Raw genomic sequence first — 27,549 nt, 5'->3', positions numbered from 1 at the left:
ATTAACACTTCTTCTATTACTACTAGGAAAGCTTAGAAATGAGCACAGGAGACTGACAATTAAGCTAATAATTAAGGCCATACAGTCAAAGTACTTAAAGTTCCTGGGTAATGCAAGTGGTTTGCAATCAGCTACTAACCTCAAGGTTGCCAGTTTAAACCTACACAGTGGTTCTGTAGAAAAATGTTCTGTAAAGATTACAGTCAAAAAAAACCTCTGTAACATATTGGTCACCATTGAGTTGGAACAACTCAAAGGCAACAGGTTTGGGTTTTTGTTGTTGTTGTTTTTTATCAAGGTACCTCAGAGGTAGCAGATCAGGGCTATTTGGAAGAGTATTTTAAGGAATTTATAGGACTGGTCTCATTTGTCAGTTTGTCGTAGTGTGGTGGCTTGCGTGTTGCTGTGATACAACCTTGCCTGCTGAAAGCAAAGAGGACTTGAAGCATTTACTGTTGAAGAACAAAGATTACAGCCTTCAGTATGGATTACACCTCAATATAAAGATAACAAAAATCCTCATAACTGGACCAATAAGCAACACCGTGATAAACAGACAAAAAAATGAAGTTATCAAGGTTTTCATTTTACTTAGATCTGCAATCGATGACCATAGAGCAGCAGTCAAGAAGTCAAACAACTTATTGCATTGGGCAAATCTGCTGCAAAAACAAACAAAAAAACCAAACCCAATGCTGTCAAGTAGATTCCAACTCATAGCCACCCTATAGGGCAGAGTCGGAACTGCCCCACAGAGTTTCTAAGAAGCAGATGGTGGATTCAAACTTTTGGTTAGTAGCTGGCTCTTAACCATTCTTTAAAGTGTTAAAAAGCAAAGATGTCATTTTGAGGACTAAGGTGCACCTGACTCAACCCATGGTATTTTCAGTTGCCTCCTATGCATGGGAAAGCTGGACAATGAACAAGGAAGGCTGAAAAAGAACTGATGCCTTTGAATTATGGGATTGACAAAGAATATTGAATATACCATGACTACCAGAAGAATGAATAAATCTGTCTTGGAAGAAGTACAGTCAGAGTGCTCCTTAGAAGCAAGGAAGCTAAGACTTCCTCCTATGTACTTTGGACTTGTTATCAGGAGGGATAAGTCCCTGGAAAAGGACATCATGCTTGGTGAAGCAGAGGGTCAGCAAAAAAGGGGAAGATCCTCAAAGAGATAGATTGATACAGTGGCTGCAACAATGGGTTCCAATGCACTAAAGATTGTGAAGATGGCACAGATTTGGACAGTTTTTCTTTCTGTTGTACATAGGGCCACTATGAGTCAGAACTGATTCAACAGTGTCTAACGACAACATAGGGCCGGTGGCTGGAACTGAGGAAATACCTGGGTGTTTGTTTACAGTTGTAAAAATATAGAGAATGTAACATTTACCAATTCGACATTTTTCATGTATACAATTCAATAAAACGAATTACATCAATTATGTTGTTCAACCATCACCTTATCTGTTGCCAAAACTTTCACCCCCATAAACAAATATCCTGTGCTACCTAAACAACGATTCTCCCCTTTACCTGTTCTTCCCACCCCAAGTAACCACTATTAAATTCTAATCCCTATACATTTGCCTATTCTAGGTATTTCTTATTAGTGAAATCATACCACATTCGTCCTTTTGTGATTGACTGATTTCACTCAGCATAAGGTTTTCAAGGTTCGTCCATGTTATGGCACCTGAAATACCTATTTAAAGAAACATTTACCTCTTTCCTCTAGCCTATAGATGCTTAGTGGGTGAACTATGTCTCTCTCTGACCCCAGTTCTGTCCCCAAAAGTGGCCCAAGTCCTGCATCTTTCTGAGATGGCTACTTAGAAGAGGAGAAAGCACTCTACCCCTGACAGAAAAAATTTTCTGCTGTTTAATCAAAACAAGAAGTGGTTAGAAAAACAGTATCTAGAACTAACGTGCCTAATTTTCAACCTTGGCACCACCACCACCAAGCTATGTGACTTTGAGCAAGTTTCTTAACCTCTCTGTACCAGGTCTCCACATCTGTCACATGGAGATAACGACAGAACTTACCCGATGGAGCTGTATGAGGGCTCAATTAATTAATGTATACAAAGTAATTAGAACAGGGCTTGAAATGTAGTAGATTCTCAATAGCACATTTCTTCTTATTGTCCACATTCTCAATGTCTTTACCTTTTGTTCAGTGTAATTCTTTCATTTGACCAATAAACACGCACTGAGGGTTGACTCTGTGTTGGGGCCCATGCTAACTATCAAGGTTACAAAGAATCTGAATTCAAGACATCTCAGTCTCTCTAAAATGTATGTTCAAGGGGAGAACAAATATCCTAATTCTCTCCTGTAGTCACTGATACGATTTAAAAACAACTATGTTCTGGAGCTGTACTTAAAACATTCCCGTGACTAAACAGATTTGCATTTATGCTGTAAAAGATTAAACCTGCAATGTATAGCAACAGTTGACATCTTCCTTACAGCATTGGATTGCCACGTTTCTCTGCAGTGGACACATTGACACACACCCCCAAGACCCTCAGAGCCATCTTCAGTGTGGCTGCTCCTGATATTTTAACTCATATGTTTCTCCAGTATTGTCATATAAACACTCTCCTGTCTCCCTTTCAAATCAAGTGTCTACTTCCCAAATCCAAATGTATAAGCCTTGCCAACATGGTAGTTTCTTCATTCTTTGTATTCATGGGTTAGCTCATTTGTTGGCAATTCAGCAATTGGTGCACATTTTGCTGAGTCTCCTCGCACTTTCCCCTCAATCTATTATAGCCATAGCCACCACCTTCCAAAGTGTCATATATTCACTTTGTCCACTAAATTGAAATAAAATAAAATTTTACTTGGACACTTTGGGAGAGATTTTTATATCTGTGTAGTTACATAGCTCTGAGAAGGACTACGGTATTAGGTTTGAGGAGGTGTTACAGATTGAAATGTGCCCCCCAAATATATACTGAAGTCCTAACTCCTGGCCCTGTGAATGTCATACATTTTGGGTTTTCTATTGTTATGTGATTGGAGTCATACTGGGGTAGGGTGAGTCCTCAATCTATTCCCCTCTGAGTGATGTTTTGTAAAGGGGAATACCGACACAGAGAAACACATAGTGGGAAGATGCCATATGAAGACAGAAGCAGATGAAGCTACAAACCCAGGAACACCAAGGATCGCTGATACATCTAGAAACTGAAAAAGACAAAGAAGGACCTTCCCCTACAGCTGATGCCCTAAATTTGGACTTCTAGCCTCTAGAAAGGAATCCTGGTGCACAATGTTTAAGCACTAGGCTGCTGGCCAAAAGGTCAGTGGTTCGAACCCACCAGCCCTCCGGAGGAGAAAGCTGTGGCAGTCTGCCTCTATAAACAGTACAGCCTTGGAAACCCTATGGACAGTTCTACTTCATCCTGTAGGGCCGCTATGAGTCAGAATCGACTCAACGGCACACAGCAACAACAAGCTCCAGCAATGTGAGAGTTCTTTAAAGACACCCACTTTGAGTACGTTGTTACAGCAGTCCTAGAAAACTAATACAGGAGGACACGTTCTTTTTAATTCCCACCAGAAGTCATTCATTCACTCAGTCACATAAGTTTTTAGCATCCTAAAGGTTGGTAGTTCGAATCCACCAGCCACTCCTTGGAAACCCTATGGGACAGTTCTGCTCTGTCCTCTGGGGTTGCTATGACTCAGAAATGACTCTAAAGGAATAGGTTTGGCTTTTCAGTTATGTGTCGAGTGCCTCCCTGGGCACTTGTGGTGTTGTAGCAGGTAAAGTTATTGTTAGATGTGATAGCGCCAAATATAGCTATCAACTTTATTAGGGGATTGCTGCTGCTCCAAAGTCTAGGCTAATCAGGTGCTTATTTTCAGCATAATTCTTTCTTTTTACTTAAGTCGCTAGTGCCCATGAATAAGTTACAGTGTTTTAGACTTTCCGCAGGAATCTGTGGGTGGCGGAAACAGTTAAGCAGTAGACTACTAAGCGAAAGGTTGGCAGTTCAAAACCTCCCAAGGGTGCCTCAGAAGACAAGGCTGGTGAACTGCTTCTAAAAGGTCGCAGCCTTGAAAACCCTATGGAGCAGTTCTACTCTGCACACGTGGGGTTGCCGTGAGTTGGAATTAACTCAACAGCAACCAACAACAACAGCAGCAGCAGAGTCTCAAATATTTTCACATGCCCTTCCAAGAAAGTTATTCTAGTCAGTTTTTCCATCTGTGAACAATCATTTTGTCTGTTGCACTTTTTCTTTTGGAAGCGTTGCTTTTGTTTGTTTGTTTTTTGGAAGTTAGTATAGAAACACTCAGACTGAGCTGCCTCACTCCCCCAGTGATCTTCTAGAAGCAAGGGTTTATTTTCATCCCCTTGAACCCACCCAGCAGTATCATGGAAGAAAAGGCCTGGTGATCCATTAAGACCACAGCCATAAAAACCCTAAGGAGTGCAGTTTTACTGTGTAACACATGAGGTCACTATAAGTCAGAATCCACGCTATGATAACTAACAACAACAACACTGCTTGCACTAAAATGTGGAAGCCACAGATACTTGCTACAAATAGGGGAATTTGGGATAAGGATGTAGGCTTCTCTGGACCTTCTCATGATAGGATCTAACCATAACCTTGTTTTTTCTCTCTTGGAAAAGGGATCAACATCATTCCCCCCAAAGGACTTAGTCACTCAATCTTGACCAAAGGATATCAGTAAACCACACGGTTTTACTGGGTTAGGAGGTGGCACACCAGCCAAGAAGGTGTCATTTGGACACTTGTCCCTTTAGAAACCTCACTGGCCACTATATCCAAAGGATGTTGTACAAGATGTACTTTTTTAAAAAAAAAAATGTGTAAAGAGTTATCTGTTTTGCATGTTAGTAATATGCGTCCAAGGCATCTGAAACTAACAAACTTTTAAGGAAAAAAACACACTCTTCAAAACTTAAAAGCTACATAAATAGATTGGTTTTCTCCAGGATTAAGAACGAGAACATCAGGTCTGAACCCAAAGACAACACTTCGTGGCTGAGTAAGAAACCCTGGGCAATTCTGAATTTATCTTGACCAGGCTCATAGATTTTTAACCTGAGTCGTAATGGGAGTCCTGGGTGGTGCAAACAGTTAAGCACTCACTGACTAACGAAAAGGTTGCAGATCTACCCAGTGCCTCAGAAGAAAGACCTGGTGAGCTACTTCCGAAAAATCAGCCATTGAAAACCCTATGGAGCACAGTTCTACTCTGACACACACGGGGTCACCAGAGTCGGGACTGACTTGATGGCAACTGATAACTGATTTGGGTCCTAATGGGCCACACCACCTGGTGTGGAAGGAAGTGTGGACCCAGCACATGAGCAGACAGAGCTTGGGAAGGGGATGCTGAGATCCTGGATCATCTTCCAGCTTGGGTGCCTCTTCAGGAGCACCCCCAAAGCACTGACTCTCTGTGGGCTTTGGGAAAGAAGAAGCAACTTTAATGAAGCCACCTCCAAAATACACCAGGTGTGAGGCAGGAAGCTTCAGTAACTCCCACTTTTTAAGGGAAGGGGGTTACTAGGTGGCACCTAGTTATACTCAGTGGTTCCCGCGGCTCCCCGAGGACATGGGTTTTATTTTTTGAGAAGCCTCCATTTGCTGACTGTCGTGAAGGAAACACTCAGGAGGAGCTATTAGTAGTCAGTTGTTTCAGTAAACATTGAATGTAACATATGCCTCTCAAGTAATGTGTATCCAAACATACAATTTACAAATAATTAACATCATGTTAATTAGTCACATTAATTTATGCCACTTTGTGGAATTATTTCCTCGGAGTGTTTAGGAACGCTGCCAGGAGCTTGAGCCAAACAGTGTAAAAATGTGCTTGAAGTTAACTGTTGTGAGTGGCTGTGAAGCACAGCTTGAGCAAGTTGTGGGGCTACATATGCAGCTGCTTAGAAAGCACCCTGCTTCCGGCTGCCCTGCCAGGCACAACCTCAGCCACGTCGGGGCTGGACCACCTTTCCTGACTCGCGCCTGCTTTTTCATTTGTAAGTTTCTGTGGGTTGTTGATGAGCACCCTGCTCCCCACGGGAGGCAGGCATGAGCCGGTGGTGGCCAGCAGGCAAACCAGTGAAGAGTTTTACAGGCAGCAGGATTGGACTGACAGCCGGGCTTTTAGCAATTAAAAATTAAAAATAAAAACCCTGGGAATTATTTCTTATAAATGAAGCTCTGAGGCTACGAATTGGTAAAAGTAAGTGTGACTGTCTCCATATAAAAGGGGCTCTGCAGAAAGACTTCATCTGCCTTTGGAACATCAGTACCTTCGTGAAGATTGAAACTCGCTTTTCCCCAATGTGCTTCAAATCAGGAGTACAGGAGGGCTAAGTCCAGCCAAAGAATTGAGGAATAAAAGCAAAAGGAGAAATCCGGAGAAAATGGAATTTGTGGAATGCGCAGACTGGAGTCCCCAGGCGGTACAAAGGGTTGATTGCATTTGGTTGCTAACTGAAAGCTTGCACGTTCGGTGAAAGCTTGTACATTCGAGTTCACGTACAGGTGGAAGAAAGGCCTGGTGATCTTCTTCTGAACAGTCAGTGACTGAAAACCCTCTGGAGCACAGTTCTACTCTGGCATACATGAGGTTGCCATGAATCAGAATCAACTTGACCGAGAATGGTAAAAAGAAAAAAAAGAAAAAAAGACAATGTAGAAATGATAGGAGAAACAAAGAAAATACTAAACAACAAAATAAAGTGAGACTAATAGTGCCAAACATAGGTGGCAGGAATTAGTCCCAGGGCCATCTCAGTGGTCAAGTCCCAGTGGGAGCAGGACAGTCCCTTAATATAGTTGGTGGGCCACAATTTAAGAGTCTGTGAAATATGCCATGATTGCTGGTACCCATGACATCTTCTGAGATCCGGTCACTGTTATCAATGCACCAAAACAAACAAATAAAACCCAAAGCAGTTGCCATGGAGTCGATTCTGACTCATAGTGACCCCATGCGTGTCAGATAGAATTGTGCTCCATAGAGTTTTCAATGGCTGACTTTTTGGAAGTACATTGCCAGGCCTTTCTTCAAAAGCACCTCAGGTGGATTTGATCTGCCATCCTTTTGGTCTTGGAAGCAGTATAGCCAGGAACACTCCTTAGAAGCAAGGATGGCAAGACTTCGTCTCACATGCTTTGGACATGTTATCAAGAGGGAGGGACCAGTTTCTTGAGAAGGACATCATGCTTGGTAAAGCAGAGGGTCAGCAAAAAAAAAAAGGAGGACCCCCAACGAGATGGATTGACACAGTGGCTTCAACAATGGGTTCAAGCACACCCACAATTGTGGGGATGGCGAAGGACAGGGCAGTGTTTCGTTCTGTTGCACATGGGGTCGCTACGAATTGGACTAGACAGCACTTAACAACAACAACCTTTTGGTTAGTAGCTGAGCACTTAACTCTCTGAACCACCTAGGGACTCTGGTCTGCAAAGTCCTGGAAATTCTGTATTCTTCATATGTCTTCTTTTGTTTTTATTCCTGAACCGTTTGGCTGGATTTAGCCTTCCTGTACTCCTCACTGAGCCCAGAGGTAATTAAATCTAAAGTTTATTTTACTGCAGGAACTACTTTGATAGAAAGCAACCCTGGAAATGCAGAACTCTTCTCTGAATGTCAGTGTGTAAAGTCTGGAAAGCCCCAGACAAGCCGTGGAACCCTGTCACCACTCTATTCTGGGTAATGCATGGCAAATGGGTTCATGATTCTAAATTCATAATTGATGTCAAGACTTAAAGTCAACAATCAAGTTACACTCTCAAGGTCCAAATGTTAGTGCAAAGTACTTGCAGACAAGCGTTTGAGAGTAAGAATATTAACTAATACAAGGAAGCATGAGGATGATAGAGGAGACGGTAACCCTGGAATATCTCTCAGACTCTGTTTCTACATTCGCAAAAACAAGAAGACCGAAGTTGATTGTCAACATGATTCCCTTACTGAAAATCATGGTTTATCCATCTACTTGCAGAATAGGTCATGGCAAGCTGCCCTTACCCTATTTAAATCATGGGAAAATTTAGATTAAGTCGAGAGACACAATGACAGAGAGTCTGGAGGGGAATGGGGCTAGGCACTGTGAGACACTAACACCCATTGCCATCCCTGTCCTCAGGAAGTTTAAAAACCTGGTGGAGAGAGAGGCATGTGCATGAAAAAACAAGATAAAATGTGACATAAATGCCCCTAAAGTATAACGCCCTGGTGGCACAGCAGTTAAGTGCTCCACTGCTAACCAAAAGTTTGACAGTTGTAACCCACCCAGGTGCTCTGTGGGAGAAAGACCTGGTCATCTGCTTCCATAGAGGTTACAGCCAAGAAAACCCTGTGGGGCAGTTCTGCTCTGTCGCCTGGGGTCTCTATACATCAGAACCAGCTTGATAGCCCAACAATAATGAAGCATAATATAAATGACAATAATGTATGACATAAATGCCAGAAATTAGACCCAAAAATGTGTTATGGGACCCAAAGGAAGCGGCAATGATCCACTCAGAAAGTGACGGGAATTTAGCCCAAAGAAACTCCTTTTCTCCTGTCTGTTCCTAGCTATCTCAGAATACCGATATCCACGTGGACAAACTGACACACATGTAAGAAGAAAGACCTTTTCCCCATAAGAAACCCTTGGTCCCTTGATATGAGAATCATGTTTAGTCCATAACTTCCCCAAAAGTCTTGGTTAATAACAATATATTTGAAGTGTTGCTTTTTACATTTTATTTAGGGCCTATTTGATTCACTTTAACTTTGATTCAATTTGGCTCTCTTTAATATTTATCCAACAATGTTTCAGAATCCCAAAGACGTGAATACATGAAAGCTCTCCCCTAATGCCCAGCAAATCACTGAGGATATAAAAGCAGCCAAAAAAAAAAAAAGATCATCCTAGGGTTTAAGGACATTCTGAAACGTCAAAGAGATTCAAAAGAAACCTGCCCCTATTTTGCCCAATCTGAAATTGCACTCAGCAGGAAAAGGACCTCTTCCTGAGCAGAAATCTGAAAATGCATGTGGAAAAAAAGAGACCCATGTTTTAATTAAAAGGGGCCATTCTGCGCCCAGCGTGTGGACGCGTGGCGTTCATATTTGTGACACTAGCCGTGGGGGACAGGGGGGCAACAAGGGTTTGCGTCAGCAGCGGGAAGTCAAGATTGATCGTCCTGGAAATCCAGGTTCTCACAGACATGAAGGGGTCTGTTCTTGCTTCAAAGCACTCCGTGTTGGGGAGGCTGCGGAGGAATCAGGAGAGTGCTTTCGCTGAACGAAAACGCTTGTGGAAGTTGACGTGTGTGAGTGTGTGTGACAGCCAGAGATGACTCCACCTGTCACACAAAGACGCTAATGAACGTCAATCCAAGTGACACAAAATTTAAAATGAGTCTAATTTGCTCAGCAGAGTTTGGAAAGGGTTATGGCCCACTGCCTATCTATGGCATCTAAAATTGCCATGGTTTGTTGGCCGGACCACACAGCAGCCCGACAGCCCCATACTTGGCATTTAACAAAAATGAACACAGGAAGACAACCTGCGATGGTGGTCCCTCGATGGCATAATGTCAGCACCAGGCACAGTGGGTGGCAGACTGTCCACTATTACCAAATCAGTTGTGGTAGTAGAGTCCACTCTGACTCCCGGTGACTCCGTGCGTGTCAGAGTAAAATTGTACTCCGTGGGCTTTTTTGGTGGCTGACTTATAGGAAGTAGATAACCAGGCCTTTCTTCTGTGGCATCTCTGGGTGGATCGGAACTGCCAACCTTTTGGTGAGGAACTAAGCATGTTAATCCTTTGCACTACCCAGAGATTCCAATATCCTCAGTACTTCTGGATTCATAGACGGGTAAATGCAAAATGTAACAACTTAAGGAAAAAATCACATTTGTGTGCCTGAATCAAATTTTTTTGTGTCAAATGGATTATTTCCTTTTCTTAAGAAAATGTTGGCTAGTCTGTGTAGGAAACATCTAAAAAATGTAATCTGGTTTCTAAGGGCTTTGATTTCATATTGCCTTCACTTGTTTGTTAATTGATGGCTACTATCGCCCCCTGATATTTATACTTTGCATAGCACAGGATGGAAAAGTAGGGTGAAAGCAGGAGAGTTGTTATGGACTGAATTGTGTCCCCCAAACACATGTGTTGTAAATCCTAGCCCCTGTGTTGTTGTTGTTAGGGGGCATGAAGTTGGTTCCAACTCACAGTGACCGTATGTACAACCTGTCCTGTTATAACTCCGTTTGAGAATGGGTTGTCTTTGTTATGTTAATGAGACAGGATTAGTGTAGGGTATGTCTTAAGTCAATCTTTTGCGAGATATAAAAGAGAAGAAACAGCAAGTGAGAAGCAAAGGTGGGGAAGAGAGATGCCAAGCCACAGGAAGATTACCCAAGAGCTGCAAAGAGACAAGGACTTCCTCCAGAGCCAACAGAGAGAAAGCCTTCCCCTAGAGCCAGCACCCTGAAGTCGGACTTTTCGGTTCCTAAACTGTGAGAAATCAACTTCTGTTTGTTAAAGCCATCCACTCGTGGTACTTCTGTCCCAGCAGTACTAGATAACTGAGACAAGAGTACAGTGTTTAGAGCTCCTCTCTCTACGCCCATCTCTGACCAGCGAGAACGCACCAGGAGAGGCAACGGCAGGGCTGCTGCTCAGATTTGAAGTTCGCCCTAGCTGTAGCCACGAGCTACAGGGGGGATCCGAGCACCCGAAACTTGGCTAGTATGACTGAGGCACTGAATCACACATTTTATTTAATTTAAATGATTTAAAGTCAAATTGTAAACTGAAGCAATGTAAAATACTTTTCCATCAAACTCGGCTTTATTGTGTTTGTTGGGCTATATTTCAGTTTAACTATCGCATCACTTAAGAAATTGTTCTTTTGTAGTGAGCACGTCATGTACCTGTGTGGCTTCTGGTATTTCACATAAACACACCCGCAACTCAGTCCCTGCCAACGGATGAATTCAGCTTGAGTGATCTTTTCTTTGCACCATCGTAATGTTATCATGTCTTTATTTGGATATTCTTTGCAGATATCGTAAGTACAGAGATACTACGTAAATTATAATTGGTAATGGAATTGAAGTAATTATTATTTTAATTATAATAGTATTAAATTACCTTTCTAGTTAAAACAAGTAAGCCTGGACAAATTTTAAAAAATTGTAAATATTACTGATGTAAAATCAAATGGAGAATAGCCAGCTAGTTTCACAATTAAAAAAATTTAAGAGAAAAAGAGGTTAGAAGAATGAATGTCACAAATTTCACGATTAATGGCGACTGCAATTGCCTGCAACAGAGCAAAATTAAGCTGTTGGTTGTACTGAAAAATTAAAAGTAATACAGTGGACAATACTGTCTCAGTTATCTGGTGCTGCTGTAGCAGAAATACCACGAGTGGGTGGCTTTAACGAGCAGAAATGTATTTTCTCACACTTTAGGAGGATAGACGTCTGCCTTCAGGGCACTGGCTCCTGGGGAAGGCTTTCTCTCCCTGTTGGCTCTGAAGGAAGATCCTTGTCTCTTTCGAGTTTCTGCTCCTGGGCCATCTTCCTGTGGCTTGGCATGTGCCTTCCTCCATCTCTGTGTCTCTCCCTTGCCTGTTTTATCTCTTTTATGTCTCTAAAGAGATTGACTCAAGACGTACCCAACACTAATCTATTAACCACATAGCAAAGACAACCTATTCCCAAATGGGATTATAACCACCAGTATAGGGGTGAGGATTTACAACAAGTATTTTTGGGGACCACACTTCAATCCATAACAAATACAAAGATGTATTTCAGCAAATACACAGTAACTTTGAAACCAAGATTTTTTTTTTCACGAAGACGTTGCAACTAGAAAATGTACCCCCTAAAATATATGTCTACTAGAAGTTGTAAACTGTACATGTGGCTGGCAATGTATTTCTATTGAACAGAGTCACCGTGTCAACAGATGCTCGATTTTCAAAATCTGGTCCCACAGCCATCATTGCCCTGTAGTTATCCCCCATCACCTCTTATGTGCGCTACTTCCGTCACGCTACTTCCACTCTTGCCCCTTTGTAATCCAATCTCTACACAGAGGCCAATGTGGTCGTTCAAAATGGAATCAGATCTTCTCATCCCCACTGCACTTAGATATCCTGCAAAGCCTGGGTCAAGGCTACAAGGCCTTCCGTGATCTGCTGCCTGTCTTCACCTCTGGTCTTTTTTCTCACCCTTTCCTCCCAGCTCCCTGGCCTTCCTTCTGCTTCTTAGGAACCAACACATCAGGTTGGTTCCTACCTCAGGGCCTTTGGACTCACTGTGTCTCAGTGCCTGTAACACTTGTTGTCCAGTTTGGTGCATATTTGCTAATTGAATGAATGAATGAATATGGTGGGGAGTGACTTGAATTAGATGTTTGAGTTTCATCCAACATTTATCAAGCCATTTATTTTTGTGAACAAACATTCCTTAGTCCCTACTATTTGCCGTAATAGATGAACTGACTCAATAGCAACAACAATGGACTCAAACACACCAGTGATCATGAAGATAGCACAGGACCAGGCAATGTTTCTGTTGTATATAAAGTAGCGATAAGTCAGAGTCAACTCGATGGCAAATAACAACTATTTACCTGGTAGTGTAGTGGTTAAGTGCTTGGCTGTTAACCGAGAGGTGGGTGGTTTGAACCTACCAGTCGCTCAGGAGAAGAAAGATGTGGCAGTTTGTTTTTGTGAAGGTTACGGCCTTGGACACTTTATGAGGCAGTTCTATTCTGTCTTGTATGGTCACTATGAGTCAGAATTAACTTGATGGCAACGGATTTGGGTTATGCAAGGTGTATGGAGCCCTGGTGGCATAGTGGTTTTAAGTGCTCTACTGCTAACCAAAAGGTTGGCAGTTTGAACCCACCAGCCACTTTGTGGGAGAAAAGACCTGGCAATCTGCTCTCATAAAGATGGTGGTTTTTAGATATAGTCGAGTCGATTCTGGCTCATAGAGACTTCATGTGACAGAAAGAACTTTATCATAAAATTTTCTAGGCTGTAATTTTTACAGGAGCACATCAGCAAGTCTTTCTCCTGCAGAGCCACTGGATGGGTTCAAACTACCAACCTTTTGGTTAGCAGCCAAGCACTTAACTTTTTTTGTCACCATGCTCCTTTCCATAAAGATTACAGCCTAGGAAACCCTATGGGGCTGTTCCACTCTGTCCCATAGGGTTGTTATGAGTTGGAATCAACTGGATGGCACCCAACAACATGTTAGGTGTTGGAAAGCTAGATATTTTAAAACTTTCTTTCTACAGGAAATAAAAGGGGAAATGGTTTTAGTCCACATTTTCCATTCCCCTGAATTTTACATCCATTAAACAGTATCGGTAGCTAAGTCATTAAAGCAACTTTATCTTATCAGTATATTAAAAACAAAGCTAGAGAGCTCAACTAGCTGATGTCATAAGCAGAATATTAAAAGCCGCTGTTATTACGGATCTCAACCTAATACAGAAAATACGGGAACTCCAGTCTAATCAGTGGATTGAAGGGGTCAGCAGGACAGGCTCCTCTGGGGCAGGGGCCATATCTTATTAAGTTTTGAATCTTCCATTCCAGGCTGGCAGTAAGAATTCAATACATCCCTGCTAAATTGAGATCATCACTTACAATAAGCCTCTAATAAGACGGAATCCCTTGAAGGCAGGGTGTCTCTCTGTAGGTCTCTGCATCCTTGTGGCCTCTCATATACCAGAGTCTCCATAGTCTTTGATTCACCACTTCGCTAAAGCATTAAGTCCTAAAAGTACCAGGCAAGTAACATAAATCAGAGATACAGGCCCGGTGCGAGACATCAGGAGGTGTGGGGATTGGGAAGCAAGGGGAGATGCTCTATCTACAGGACCCAGTGTTGTCAGATCTTCTGATTTTTCAGAAAAGCCTGAAATGTAGGTTTTTACTTGAAATCCCCTGAATTTAAATATTGTCGATTAATTCAGAATGCTTGAAAAGACTCAACAGGACAAACACATAGGCTGGGTGGTTGGATTATGACATTGGTGTTCAGACGGGAACAGGAGTAAATGCTTGTTTTTATCTGTCTCTTATTTATGTTCTCCCAGCTTCCCTGAGTAGCCTATTAGTCTGTTTATAGAGGAGAAAAATAGTAGTTTGTCCAAGGTCAAACAACAAGCAAGTTAAGTTGGTAAGGTAGGGGCTGAAAGTCAAAGTCAATGATCTTTCCAGTATACTGTGTTGCCTTCAATTACATTGTTGTTATGTGCCACGGAGTCGTTTCTGCCTCATACTAAGCCTATGTATAACAGAATGAAACACTGCCTGTCTTGCACCATCCTCACAATGGTCGTTGTGTTCGAGTCCATTGTCGCAGCGCTGTGTCAATCCATTTTGCTGAGGGTCTTCTTCTTTTTCGCTGACCCTCTACTTTACCAAGCCTGATGTACTTCTCCAGGAACTGGTCTGTCCTGATAACATATTCAAAGTACGTGAGACAAAGTCTTGCCACCCTCGCTTCTAAGGATCACTCCGGATACACTTCTTCCAGGACAGATTTGCTCATTCTCCTGGCAGTCCACAGCATATTCAATATTCTTCTTCAACACCATGATTCAAATGCATCACCCAGGGACTCCTGAAGAGGAGCACCGCGTGAGAAATGTCCTCCATGGAGAGACATATTCTTCTATGTCAAGGTTCTGCTATACTTTCCTCAAGCATAGAGAGGCCAAGGTTGTCCTTAAAAATGAAATATGTGTGCATAGAAAAGGTCTGAAATACAGTTGGCAGTTCGATCTTTCTGCCTTTGGCTTGCAAAGGCACATTTTGCAGACATATGTTTTTGCTTAAAAACTCACAGAGGTGGATAAATCAGTGGACCGGCGTCCCTGGAGCTGGCTCCATTAACTTTCCTGGCGTGGTCTCACCACTTAAGCCAACACAGCTTAAGAGTTTATACAACATTTTATTAGGCTTTAATTCCATACTCTTCCTGAATTTTAATGTTCATCTGTCGGGTAGAAAATAAATGTTGTACAGGACTCAAAGACCAAAGTTTTCTAACTTTAATTTGTTTTTAATTAACTTATTTGGCTAATTTTTACTTTAAGTAGGCAGGAGGGAGGGTTCTGAACAATTCTGGAAGAAAAATACAATTTTTCATATATATATATATTCCACTGTAATTAGCCTTCTGAGAGAATCAAGCAGACAGAAGTTCAAGATAATAAAGAAAATAGAATCTTCTCATCACAATTATGAGTCATGTGACTCTGGTGATTACATATGCCTGGTATGATCTTCTAAACTTCTGTCTCCTGGCTTCTTGCTTTGCAGTCTTTACCAGACTTTTCAGTAACTATGGAGCCTAGTGTTCCCATTAAAAAAAAAATTATAAAATAATACAACACAAATCAGTTCCTTAAAATTTTACTGTTTGGAAAAAATATTCAGACCAATGGCTCTCAACTGGGGTTGATTTTTCTCTCAGAGGACACTTGGCAATGTCTGGAGATACTTTTGATTGTCATGAATTAGTTTGGGGGAGGGTTCTAGCAGCTACTGGGTGCATGAATCCTACAACACACAGGAAAGCCCCCCACAGCAAAGAATTACCAGGTCCAAGATGCCAACGATGCTGAGGTTAAGAAACCCTGCTCTACATGTGTTGTTGTTGGCTACCACCAGGTTGGGCCCCATCTCATGGCGATCCTATGCATAATGGAACATAAAGCGTCCAGGTTTTGCACCATCCCCATATGACCAGCTGTGGCTTGAACTCTTGTGATCCATAAGGTTTTCAGTGACTGATTTTCAAAAGTAGGTGCAGGCTTTTCTTCCTAGCTTGTATTAGTCCAAAAGCCCCACTGATATCTGTTCAACATCATAGCAACACACAAGCCTGCACTGATGGACAGGTGATAGCTGTGCATGAGGTACACTGGCCAGAAATTAAACCTGGTCTCTTGCATGGAAAGCAAGAATTCTACTACTTACTGAACCACCAGGGTGCTGCTTAAGAGCTCAGATGCTAACCAAAAGCTTGGCAGTCCAAATCCACCAGCTGTTCCTTAGAAACCCTATGGAGCAGTTCTACTCTGTCCCATAGGGTCACTATGAGTTGGAATTGACTTGTTGGAACAAATACTGAACTACCACTATCTCTCTATTCTAGACTATCAAAGAAACCATACCAAACCCGTAGCCACTGAGTCAATTCAGACTCATAGTGACCCTAGAGGACAGAATAGAACTGTCCCACAGGGTTTCCAAGGAGAGGCTGGTGAATTCAAACTGCCTACCCTTTGGTTAGCAGCCATAGCTCTTAACCACTGTGCCAGCAGGGCTCCCTGTTCTAGACTTTTTGTTGTTAGGTGCTGTTGAGTCAGTTCTGACTCATAGTGACCCTATGAACAACAGAATGAAGCATTGCCCAGTCCTGTATCATCCTCACAATTGTTATGCTTGAGCCCATTGTTGCAGCCACTGTGTCAATCCATCTCGGTAAGGGTCTTCCTCTTTTTTGCTGACCCTACCAAGCATGATGTCCTTCTCCAGGGACTGACCCCTCCTGATAACACGTCCAAAATATGTGAGTCAAGTCTCACCATCCTTGCTTCTAAGGAGCATTCTGGCTGTACTTCTTCCAAGACAATAAAATGAATCAATTTTCAATGATTTCTGTTATGTCCTGTGTCTATAATCTAAAAAACCATGAACATTTATCTTCTAGACTAGATTTCACTAAATTCATTCCCATTTTATCCTTTCTCACTTTCATTGCTGAGCAAGACTTCACCGAGGAGATTAAGCACGTGCAGAGCATTTTCAGATTGCAGGATCTAGGGCAGTGGTTTGGGATTAAATTCTTATCACAACACAAGTCGTAAGAATCCTTCTCTTTGGCAACTTCATTATACTTGCTCTTGTTTGACTTCCTGGGGAATCTAGTCAGTTTCTGCTCAGTCAAAAGACCTGTGGGTGGGTTTATCTTTTTTCCTCTGGTAGCTTGTTTTTAGATCATTTCACTATTCATTAGAACCTACACCAGAGGGCAAGTGGAGACAAAGAGAGGAAGGGAGAGGGATCAATACTACGCACCCACAGAAGCAAGACAAAGGGGTAACCTCCTTTCTCATCTGCTTCTTCTTTCTATGGCCTTCCATATAAAAAGAAGAGCCATAGGAAGTGACCGTGCACTTACAGATCTTATATTTTAATTCCTGTATGATACTGATACTATGAATAAAAGTACATTGTCCATATACTTACTTCTCTGCTGAAATAATTTTTTGGGAGATTGTCTTCTTTAAAATTGTCTTCATAGATAGATTTGCAAGCTAGGCAAGAAAGTTAACCATATTTCTTTCAATCCATGCCCTGTTTTCACAGAATGTTTTACAGTTCAGGTTAATCACTAACCTTACTCATAAAGCATCATTCTAAAGATATTTGCATGTATTTTAAGGAATAAAATGAGTCAATTTTCAAAGATTTGTTATATCCTGTAACCATTTAATCTAAAAATCATGAACATCTATCGTCAAAATATATCCAGAATCCAGTCACTTCCCATATCACCATCACCCTGGTCTAAGCTGCCATTATCAGTCTCCCGGATTAATGGAATAGCCTCCAAACAGGGTGTCCTGCTTCAGCTGTTGCTTCTTGATCATCTGTGTTCAATTCAGATATTTTTAAAACTCAGACCATAACACTTCTCGGATAAACCCCTCCTCCTTGTGACTTCCTAATTCACTCAGAGTAAACCCAAAGTCCTTAAAATTCCTAAAAATATACTATGTGACCTGTCTGGAATATATCTGACCTCAGCTCACTTCCTACTACTTTCCCCATGTTTGCTCTCTGTCGACCACACATGCCTTCTTCCTCAAATAGGCCAGGCTACTCTTATTTCAGGGCCTTTGCCCTTATTTCCTCTAACTGTATCTGTCTTCATTCTTACCTATGCATGGTACACTCCCTAACTTCCTTCAGGACTGGGCTCAAATATCATCTTCTTCATGAAGTCTTCCCAGACTACCCATTTCATATCTGCAAGCACCTTTTAAACTCTCACAGTCTTCCAAACTCCCTTCACTTTATTTTTCTTCCACAGAATTTATCATCACATGACATACTATATATTTATTTGTCCACTGTTTCTTCTCCACCAACCAACACACCTAGAATGTAGGATTGTTGAGGGCAGATGTTCGCCTTTTGTGATCATTGCTAGGTCATCAGCACCAAAAATGCCTCGCACATAGTATGTGCTCAGTAAATATTTAGCAAATGAATAAATGAAGAGAAGATTCCACAACACTAAAAGTACTCATTCCATGGGTTCTAAAAATAATCGGAAAAAAAAAAAAAAAACGGATTCCAAAAATGTGTTAAAAATGGGTAGTGCCATTGGAAAAAGCACCCAGCTTCCCAAGGTAGTTATTTGGAAGGGGCTGTGATCAACTGGAGGTATAAATTCTGTTGAAAAATTAATGATATTACTTTATAGCCAAACTTTCTCCATTCTGAGGCTAGAGAGAGACTGTCTGCATGATATGAGAGATGTTCTAAAGATAAAGAGATTATTTGGGCATCTATTGTCTCAGAGGAAAAAGTAGGTACATATTTCTCCTGTTTCCCTAATGCTGTGTCTTATCTCTCATGCAGTTGTATATTTTAATGCTTTCCACAGTTGTGGTGAGATGGAGTAAAGAAGGCATAAAGTTTGGGAGGACTGAGCCCAAGATTGATATTATGCATAGGATGCTATGCAGTCTAAGGCAAGGTCCTTAAGCTCACTCAGACTCAACTTTCTTACTTCTAAATGGGGATGATGATGATGATGACACCTGCGTATCTAACCTCACAAGCTATTGACAAAACCAAATAGGATAATAACTTCAAAGGTGCACACCAATATCGATCATCATGATCCAAGAGAACAGAAAATGCCAATGTGGAAGTAACATGGTTTCATTTTTTCTTTCATTCATTCATTTCTTTAGCAAACATTTGCCTTACATACTTTATGCCAAAACAATATACTTGGCATTTCTCAAGCTGAAAGAACTGAAAAAATTCAAGCCCTGACTTGTAATAGTGAAGGATTCTATGGTGAAAATATCAAATGACCCGGGAAGCTATCCAAAGATGATGGAAAGAATACACAGAGTCACTATACCAAAAAGAATTGGCCGACGTTAAAACAAGTCAGGAGGTAGCATATGATCAGGAATTGATGGTACTTAAGGAAGAGGTACAAGCTGTAATGAAGGAACTGATGAAAAACAAGCCTTCAGGAACTGACAGAATATCATTGAGGTATTTCAACAAACAGGTGCAGTGCTGGAGGCACTCACTTGTCTATGCCAAGAAATTTGGAAGACAGCTACCTAGTCAACCAACCGGAAGAGATCCATGTGTACGCCTGTTCCCAAGATAGGTGATCCAACTGAATGCAGAAATTATCTAACAGTATCATTCATATCACACACAAGTAAAATTTTGCTGAAGATCATTCAAAAGCGGCTGTAGCAGTACATCAACAGAGAACTGCCAGAAATTCAAATCGGATTTAGAGGGGGACATAGAATGAGGGATATCATTGCTGATGTCAGATGGATCCTGGCTGAAAGCAGAGAATACCTGATGTTTACCTGCATTTTATTGACTATGCAAAGGTGTTTGACTGCATGGATCATAACACATTATAGATAATGTTTTGAAGAATGGAAATTCCAGGACACTTAATTGTGTTCATGAAAAACTTGTACATAGATCAAGGGGCAGTCATTTGAACAAAATAAGGAGATACTGGGTGGTTCAAAGTCAGGAAAGGTGTGTGCCATGGTTGTATCATTTCACCATGCTTATTCTGTCTGTATGCTGAACAAATAATGCAAGAAGCTGGACTATATAGAAGAAGAACATGGCATTATGATTGGAGGGAGACTCTAACAACCCACAATATACATATGTCAAAACTTTGCTTGCTGAAGGTGAAGAGGACTTGAAGCACTTACTGAGGAAGATCAAAGACCACAGACTTTAGTATGGATTATACCTCAACATAAAGAAAACAAAAATCCTCCCAACTAGGACAAGAAGCAACATCATGATAAAAGAAGAAAAGGTTGAAGTTGTCAAGAATTTCATTTTACTTGGATCCACAATCAACACCCATGGAAACAGTAGTGAAGAAATCAAAAGGCACATTGCATTGGGCAAATTGGCTGCAAAAGACATCTTTAAAGTGTTGAAAAGCAAAGCTGTCACCTCGAAGACTAAGGTGTGCCTGACCCAAAACATGGTATTTTCAATCACCTCATATGCATGCAAAAGCTAGGCGATTAATAGGAAACAGCAAAGAATTGACACCTTTGAATTGTAGTGTCGGTGAAGGGTACTGAATATACCATAGACTGCCAAAAGAAGGAACAAAACTGTTTTGGAAGAAGTACACCCAGAATGTTCCTTAGGAGCAAGGATGGCAAGACTTTATCTTACATACTTTGGACATGTTATCATGAGGAACCAGTCCCTGGAGAAGGACATCAGGCTTGGTAAAGCAGAGGGTCAGAGAAAAAGAGGAAGACCCCCAAAGAGATGGATTGACACAGTAGCTACAACAATGGGCTCTAACATAAAAACAATTGTGAAGATGACACAGGACCAGGCAATGTTTTGTTCTGTTGTATACAGGGTTGCTAAAAGTCGGAATTGGCTTGACGGCACTTAACAACAACGACGACAACAACTTTATGCCAGGCATCGTGTTAGGCTCTGGGGTTATAACCATAAGCAAGATATCAAGACCATATCCTCCTACTACATCAATTCCTACTCTCTATGATCCTTGCTATAATAACTGAATAGAACAAAAGAGACAGATTTGGGGATAGATGGCATAGAAACCCTTGGACATCTGTGCACCTTTGGTAACCAGGGCATCCAGAGAAGAAAGACACAAGGTGTGATTAGGAATGGTTGAGCACATGGTTTGGGCTGGGCTAGGAAACAGATTGCTTAAGTTAGTTAGGGTTTGGCCAGTTTAATCCTCTCCAGGCTCACTCCCTTCAAGAAGCACCAAGAATAGAGCCATTGTTCTACACAGGCTTATAGGGGCATTTTCACAGGATAGCAAGGTTCCCAGAGATTGAAACTTAATGTCCTTGAGGACTTGTAGATAGACTCCTGTTTTGAAGCCAAATTATACCTTCTCCCTTCCAACCTTTTTTCCAATATCCCTGGAAGAATTACTTTCCTGTATTGCCCAACACACACACACACCCCTCATAGCAATTTGTACATGACTCATCGCATTGTCCATGGTGTGTGTGTGTGTTTGCATGTGTGTTTTAATGTATCTGTTCCCACTGCTAGACAATTAAATCAAGAAAAGAAAGGATAGGAAAGAGTTCTGGATAGCCTACTATATGCCAAGTACTATCACTTATACCAATGGCTTTCAACTTCAGAAATACATCAGAATCTGAGGTGCTTTACAGAAATATAGAGGCTGTATAACATACTGGTTAAGAAACAGACTAAATGGGGTTAAATCTTAGATCTGTCACTTGATTTGGGCAAGTTACTTAACCTATCCATGCCTTGATGTCCTCATCTTTGATGGGATCATAAAAGTGTCTGCATCATGAGTTTGTTGTGAGAATTCAATAAGGTAATTTATGCAAGACACTTAGAACAGACCCTGGTATCTAATTAGTGTTTATCATAGCTCTGATTACTATTGCTTCTACTAATTTTATCATTGCTATCATCACCACTGTTATCATTATAAAGGCCCTTGGATCCATCCCAAATGCGTTCCATCAATTGCATGGGGTTGGGGCTAAAAAAAAAAAAAATTTTTTTTTTTTTTTTTTTAGGAATCAGTATTTCCTTAAAACGCTCTACAAGGCTGAGAACCACTGATTCCGCATAAAACAGGCACTTTCACGTGTCTGTCAGTTTGTCTTACTGTTAGGGCTTGTGTGTTGCTGTGATGCTGGAAGCTGGTATTCAAACACCAGCAAGGTTACCCATGGACGACAGGTTTCAGCTGAGCTTCTCGACTAAGACAGACTAGGAAAAAGGTTCTGGCAGTCTACTTCTGAAAAGAATTAGCCAGTGAAAACTTCACGAAAAGCAGTGGAACACTGCCTGATATAGTGTCAGAAGATGAGCCCCTCAGGTTGGAAGGCACTCAAAATACAACTAGGAGACAGCTGCCTCCTCAAAGTAGAGTCGACCTCAATGGCGTGGATGGAATCTAGCTTTCAGAACCTTCGTTTGCTAATGTGGCATGACTCAAAATGAGAAGAAACAGCTGCAAACGTCCATTAATAATCGGAACCTGGAGTGTACCAAGTATGAATCTAGGAAAATTGGAGATCATCAAAAATCAAATAGAACCCATAAACATCGATACCCTAGGCATTAGTGAGCTGAAATGGACTGGCATTGGTCATTTTGAATTGGACAGTCGTCCTATGCCAGGAATGACAACTTGAAGAGGAATGGCGTTGCATTCACCATCAAAAAGAACACTTCAAGATCTGTTCTGAAGTAAATGTTGTTATTGATAAGATGATATCCATATGCTTACAAGGAGGACAATATGACAATATGACTGTTACTCAAATTTATGCACCAACCACTAAGGCCAAAGATGAAGAAATTGAGGATTTTTACCAACTTCTGCAGTCTGAAATTGATCAAACATGCCATCAGGATGCACTGATAATTACTGGTGATTGGAACAGAGAAGTTGAATTGGATTGGAATGGGGAAGGTGGATTGGTAATTGGAAAATATGGCCTTGGGGACAGAAATGATGCCAGAGATCACATGACAGAATTTTGCAAGATCAACAACTTCTTCATTGCAAATACCTTTTTCACCAGCATAAACAGTGACTATACACATGGACCTCGCCAGATGGAATACACAGGAATCAAATCAACTACATCTGTGGGAAGAGACAATGGAAAAGCTCAATATCATCAGTCAGAATAAGGCCAGGGGCCAACTGTGGATCAGATTATCCATTACTCATATGCAAATTCAAGTTGAAACTGAAGAAAATTAGAAGTCAAAGAGAACCAAAGTATGATCTTAGGTATATCCCATTTGAATTTAGAGACTATCTCAAAAATAGATTTGACACGTTGAACACTTGTGACTGAAGACCAGAGGAGTTGTGAAATGACATCAAGGACATCATACATGAAGAAAGCAAGAGGTCATTAAAAAGAAAGGACAGAAAGAAAAGACCTAAATGGATGTCAGAAGAGACTCTGAAACTTGCTCTTGAACATCAAGTAGCTAAAGCAAAAGGAAAAAATGATGATGTAAAAGAGCTGAACAGAAGATTTCAAGAAGACAAATTAAAGTATTATGACTACATGTGCAAAGACCTGAAGTTAGAAAATAAAAAGGGAAGAGACGCTCAGCATTTCTCAGGCTGAAAGAACTGAAAAAGAAATTCAAGCCTCAAGTTGCAATACTGAAGAATTCTAGGGGGAAATATTAAACGACACAGGAAGCATCAAAAGAAGATGGAAGGAGTACACAGAGACACTATATCAAAAAGACTCTGCAGACGGTCAGCCATTCCAGGAGGTGACATAGGATCAGGAACTGATGGTACTGCCGGAAGAAGTCCAAGCTACACTAAAAGCACTGGAGAAAAACGAGGCTCCAGGAATAGATGAAATACGAATTGAGATGCTTCTACAAATAGATGCAGTGCTGGAAGTGCTCACTTGTCTACGCCAAGAAACTTGGAAGACAGTTATCTGGCCAATCGACTGGAAGCGATCCGTATTTGCACCCATTCAAAAGAAAGATGATCCAACCGAATGTCGAAATTATTGAACCATACCGTTAATATCACGTGCAAGCAAAATTTTGCTGAAGATCACTCAAAAGCAGCTGCAGCAGAATATCAACAGGGAACTGCCAGAAATTCAAGCCAGGTTCAGAAGAGGACGTGGAACCAGGGATATCGTTGTTGATGTCGGATGGATCCTGGCTGAAAGCAGAGACTACCAGAAGGATGTTTACCTGTGTTCTATTGACTATGCAAAGGCATTCGACTGTGTGGATCATAACAAACTATGGATAACATTACAAAGAATAGGAACTCCAGAACACTTATTTGTGCTTAGGAAGAATCTGTACATGGATCAAGAAGCGGTCGTTTGAACAGGACAAGGGGATACTGCGTGGTTTGAAGTCAGGAAAGGTGTGGGTCAGGGCTGTATCCTTTTACCATACCTATTCAATCTGCATGCTGAGCAAATAACCCGAGAAGCTGGGCTATATGAAAAAGAATGGGGCATGAGGATTGGAGGAACACTCTTTAACAAACTGTGTTATGCAGATGACACAACTTTGCTTACTGAAATTGAAGAGGACTTGAAGCACTTCCTGATGAAGATCGAAGACCACAGCCTTCAGTATGGATTATGCCTCAACATAAAGAAAACAAAAATCCTTACAACTGGACCAAGAAGCAACATCATGATAAATGGAGAAAAGAGTGAAGTTGTCAAGGATTTCATTTTACTTGGATCCAACATCAATACTCATGGATGCAGCAGCCAAGAAATCAAAAAATGCATTGCCTTGACATCTTTAAAGTGTTGAAAAGCAAAGATGTGGCCTTAAAGACTCAGGTGCGTCTGACCCAAGCCATGGTGTTTTCAATCACCTCATATGCATTGGAAAGCTGGACAATGGACAAGGAAGACTGAAGAAGAATTGATGCCTTTGAATTGTGGTGCTGGCGAAGAATATTGAATATGCCATGGGCTGCCAAAAGAACGAAAAAATCTGTCTTGGAAGAAGTACAGCCAGAATGCTCTTTAGAAGCAAGGATGGTGAGACTAGTCTCACATACTTTGGACATATTATGAGTAGGGATCAGTCCCTGGAAAAGAACATCATGCTTGGTAGAGGGTAAGAGAAAAAGAGGAAGACCCTCAGTGAGATGGATTGACACAGTGGCTGAAACAATGGGCTCAAGCACAGCAACAATCGTCAGGATGGTGCAGGACCGGGCAGTGTTTCGTTCTATGGTACATAGGGTCACTATGACTCAGAACCAACTCGATGGCACCTAACAACAACAACAACAACAACAAGTGATTGAAAAATAAATGAGTGATTGAATGAAGTGAAGACCACACACAACAGAAGAGATACAAAGCAGAAAGGGAGTCAAGAAAGAATGAGAGCCAGAGAAATTTAGTTAAACTCTAGGAAATCTTTGCCAACGAGTATAGTCAGACTCTGCAAGACATTAGCAGAAGAGCTCATGGAATCTTCTTCTCCGGGGATTTTAATTAATAGGGCAGGTAATGTTCATTCTTGGAAGGCTTCAACAAACATTCTAGCCTTGGGTCAAAGGAAGTTCTTGATGAATTCTTGATTCCTTTCCAGTCTTTCAATTATTTATTTTTCTTCCTATGGGGCACAATTAGAAGATGAGGGTGTGACTGCCAGAAAACGCTGGATTGATTCTATGCAGATTTTCTTGGTAAATATTTTTTCTGTTCGCATTTTACCCTGGATCAACTTGGTTGCTACCACAGGCAGGCCGTAGCTCATCACTGTGACCATTCACTGAGGAAACACTCATTGGACCCTAACCCTCTACCACCTTGCACATTAGCCAGCTCCTTCTTGTAGTTCGCCGCTCAGCTCATATGCCCTTTCCCTGGGAGGCCTTGTTCATCCCTCAGCTGACCACACAGTGATCAATCAATGTGCATGTCTGTCTCTGTGATCGGAAACCCTGATGGCATAGTGGGTAAGTGCTATGGCTACTAAACAAAAGGCCAGCAGTTCCAGTCCACCAGGCGCTCCTTGGAAACTCTATGAGGCAGTTCTACTCTGTCCTATAGGGTCGCTATAAGTCGGAATCAACTTGACGGCAGTGGGTTTGGTTTTGGTTTTGGTCTCTGTGATCAGATTGTATCTGAGAATGTCTTATGAATTTTTGCCCCACACCTAGCACAGGAGGTGCTTAGTAATCATTTGTTAAAATATGAAAATAGTCCAAATAAAGCCTCCTAAAGAAATCAGTTTAAAAATCAACTGTACATCAATGTGCACCGCAGCATTTTCACAAGAGCTAAAAGGCGGAAACAACCGAAATGTCCATCAACAGATGATTGGGTAAACAAAATGTGGTACGTACATACGATGGAATACTACTCTCCCATAAAGAAAAATAAAGCATGCCATCACACAGATGAGCCTTGAAAACATTATGCTGAGCAAAATAAATCAGTTGCAGAAAAAAATAAAAAAGTCAGTTACAAAAGGGCAAATACTGTATGATCTAACTTATATAAAATAAGCAAATACATGGAAACCAGAAACTATTAGTGGTTACTAGGGGTGAGAGGTAGGCAGAAAGGAGGAGTTTCTGCTTAGGGACATTGAGTTTATGTTAGTGGTGGTGAAATAACTTGGAAAAAGGATAGCGAGAATGGCCACACTACTTGAGAAATAAATGTAATTAATATCGCTGAATTATGCATGTAGAAATAGTTGGAAAAAAAATTAGACATAAACTTCTGAACTCCTTTCGTAAAGCCCACCATCCCACACACAATGTCTTGTATCATGTTATGCCCAATTATTATTTGGCAAAACTATATCATCCAATCACCAAACTATGAGGAATATTTAAAATTATACTTTGTTACATAGTTTTATTTCACTTGGATAAAAACAGCATTTCAAACATAATAACAAAGAAAAAGAGGACCCATCCTTCCAGTTTCTGCTACTGACTGTTGCTGGACCCTGGAGGAGTCATGGAACCTCTCCAAGCATTTGTTTCCTGGAGTCAAAGAATAAAGAAAATAAAGTTTTGCTTCTACAGAGCTCAAAGCACTTCCTTTTAAATACTTTCTTTGGTTCTCACAGCTTCCATTTAAAACATGTGTGATTCTTCTCGCTGAAGCACAGAGATGATGCTAAAAGCACAGAGATGATGCTAAAAGCACAGAGATGTGAATTACAAGTCAAAATGAAAGTCAGGAGAAGAAAGCAGTGTCTTGACTTTGGTGGTATGCCGCTCAATGGTTAACTAGTGGATCTCTGGAAATGACAATGCTTACCAATGTCTATGGTGTAAATGTTCCCACTGTGGCTGATTTCATGGTAAAGCAAAGTTAAGTTTGGATAATGAGGGACAGAGAAAATGGGAACTGGAAAAACTGTGGCACATAAAGTAGGAGCAGGGGCCCAGTGGCGGGAGTAGTGAAACGTTTGAAGGAGTCAGGGACATAGAAATGAAGACCTGGGTGGGAATCGAGAACCTCATTGTTGACCTGGTCTATGAAAGAGCTCTCGAGTTTCCATTTCATTGGTTACAATGATGATGAAAGACCACCCGGCACCTCAACACTTTCACAATGTGATATTTAAAATTCCTGCCATTCAACCAGCATTCCTGTGGTGACGGTCTTTTACACCAGGCAT

At 41.3% G+C, this 27,549-nt stretch overlaps 1 protein-coding gene across 10 annotated transcripts in view; it reads right to left on the bottom strand.

The window, feature by feature from the left end:
* Positions 1–27,549, bottom strand: part of LDB2 (LIM domain binding 2) — a 486,472-nt gene that overhangs the window by 146,818 nt on the left and 312,105 nt on the right. The gene's annotated exons all lie outside the window — the stretch shown is intronic.

This window comes from Elephas maximus, chromosome 5 (assembly GCF_024166365.1).
Source record: "Elephas maximus indicus isolate mEleMax1 chromosome 5, mEleMax1 primary haplotype, whole genome shotgun sequence".
In the NCBI taxonomy this organism is placed as follows: Eukaryota; Metazoa; Chordata; class Mammalia; order Proboscidea; family Elephantidae; genus Elephas; species Elephas maximus.
The sequence above is the reverse complement of the archived record's forward strand: the minus strand, read 5'-3'. Positions and strand labels throughout refer to the sequence as shown.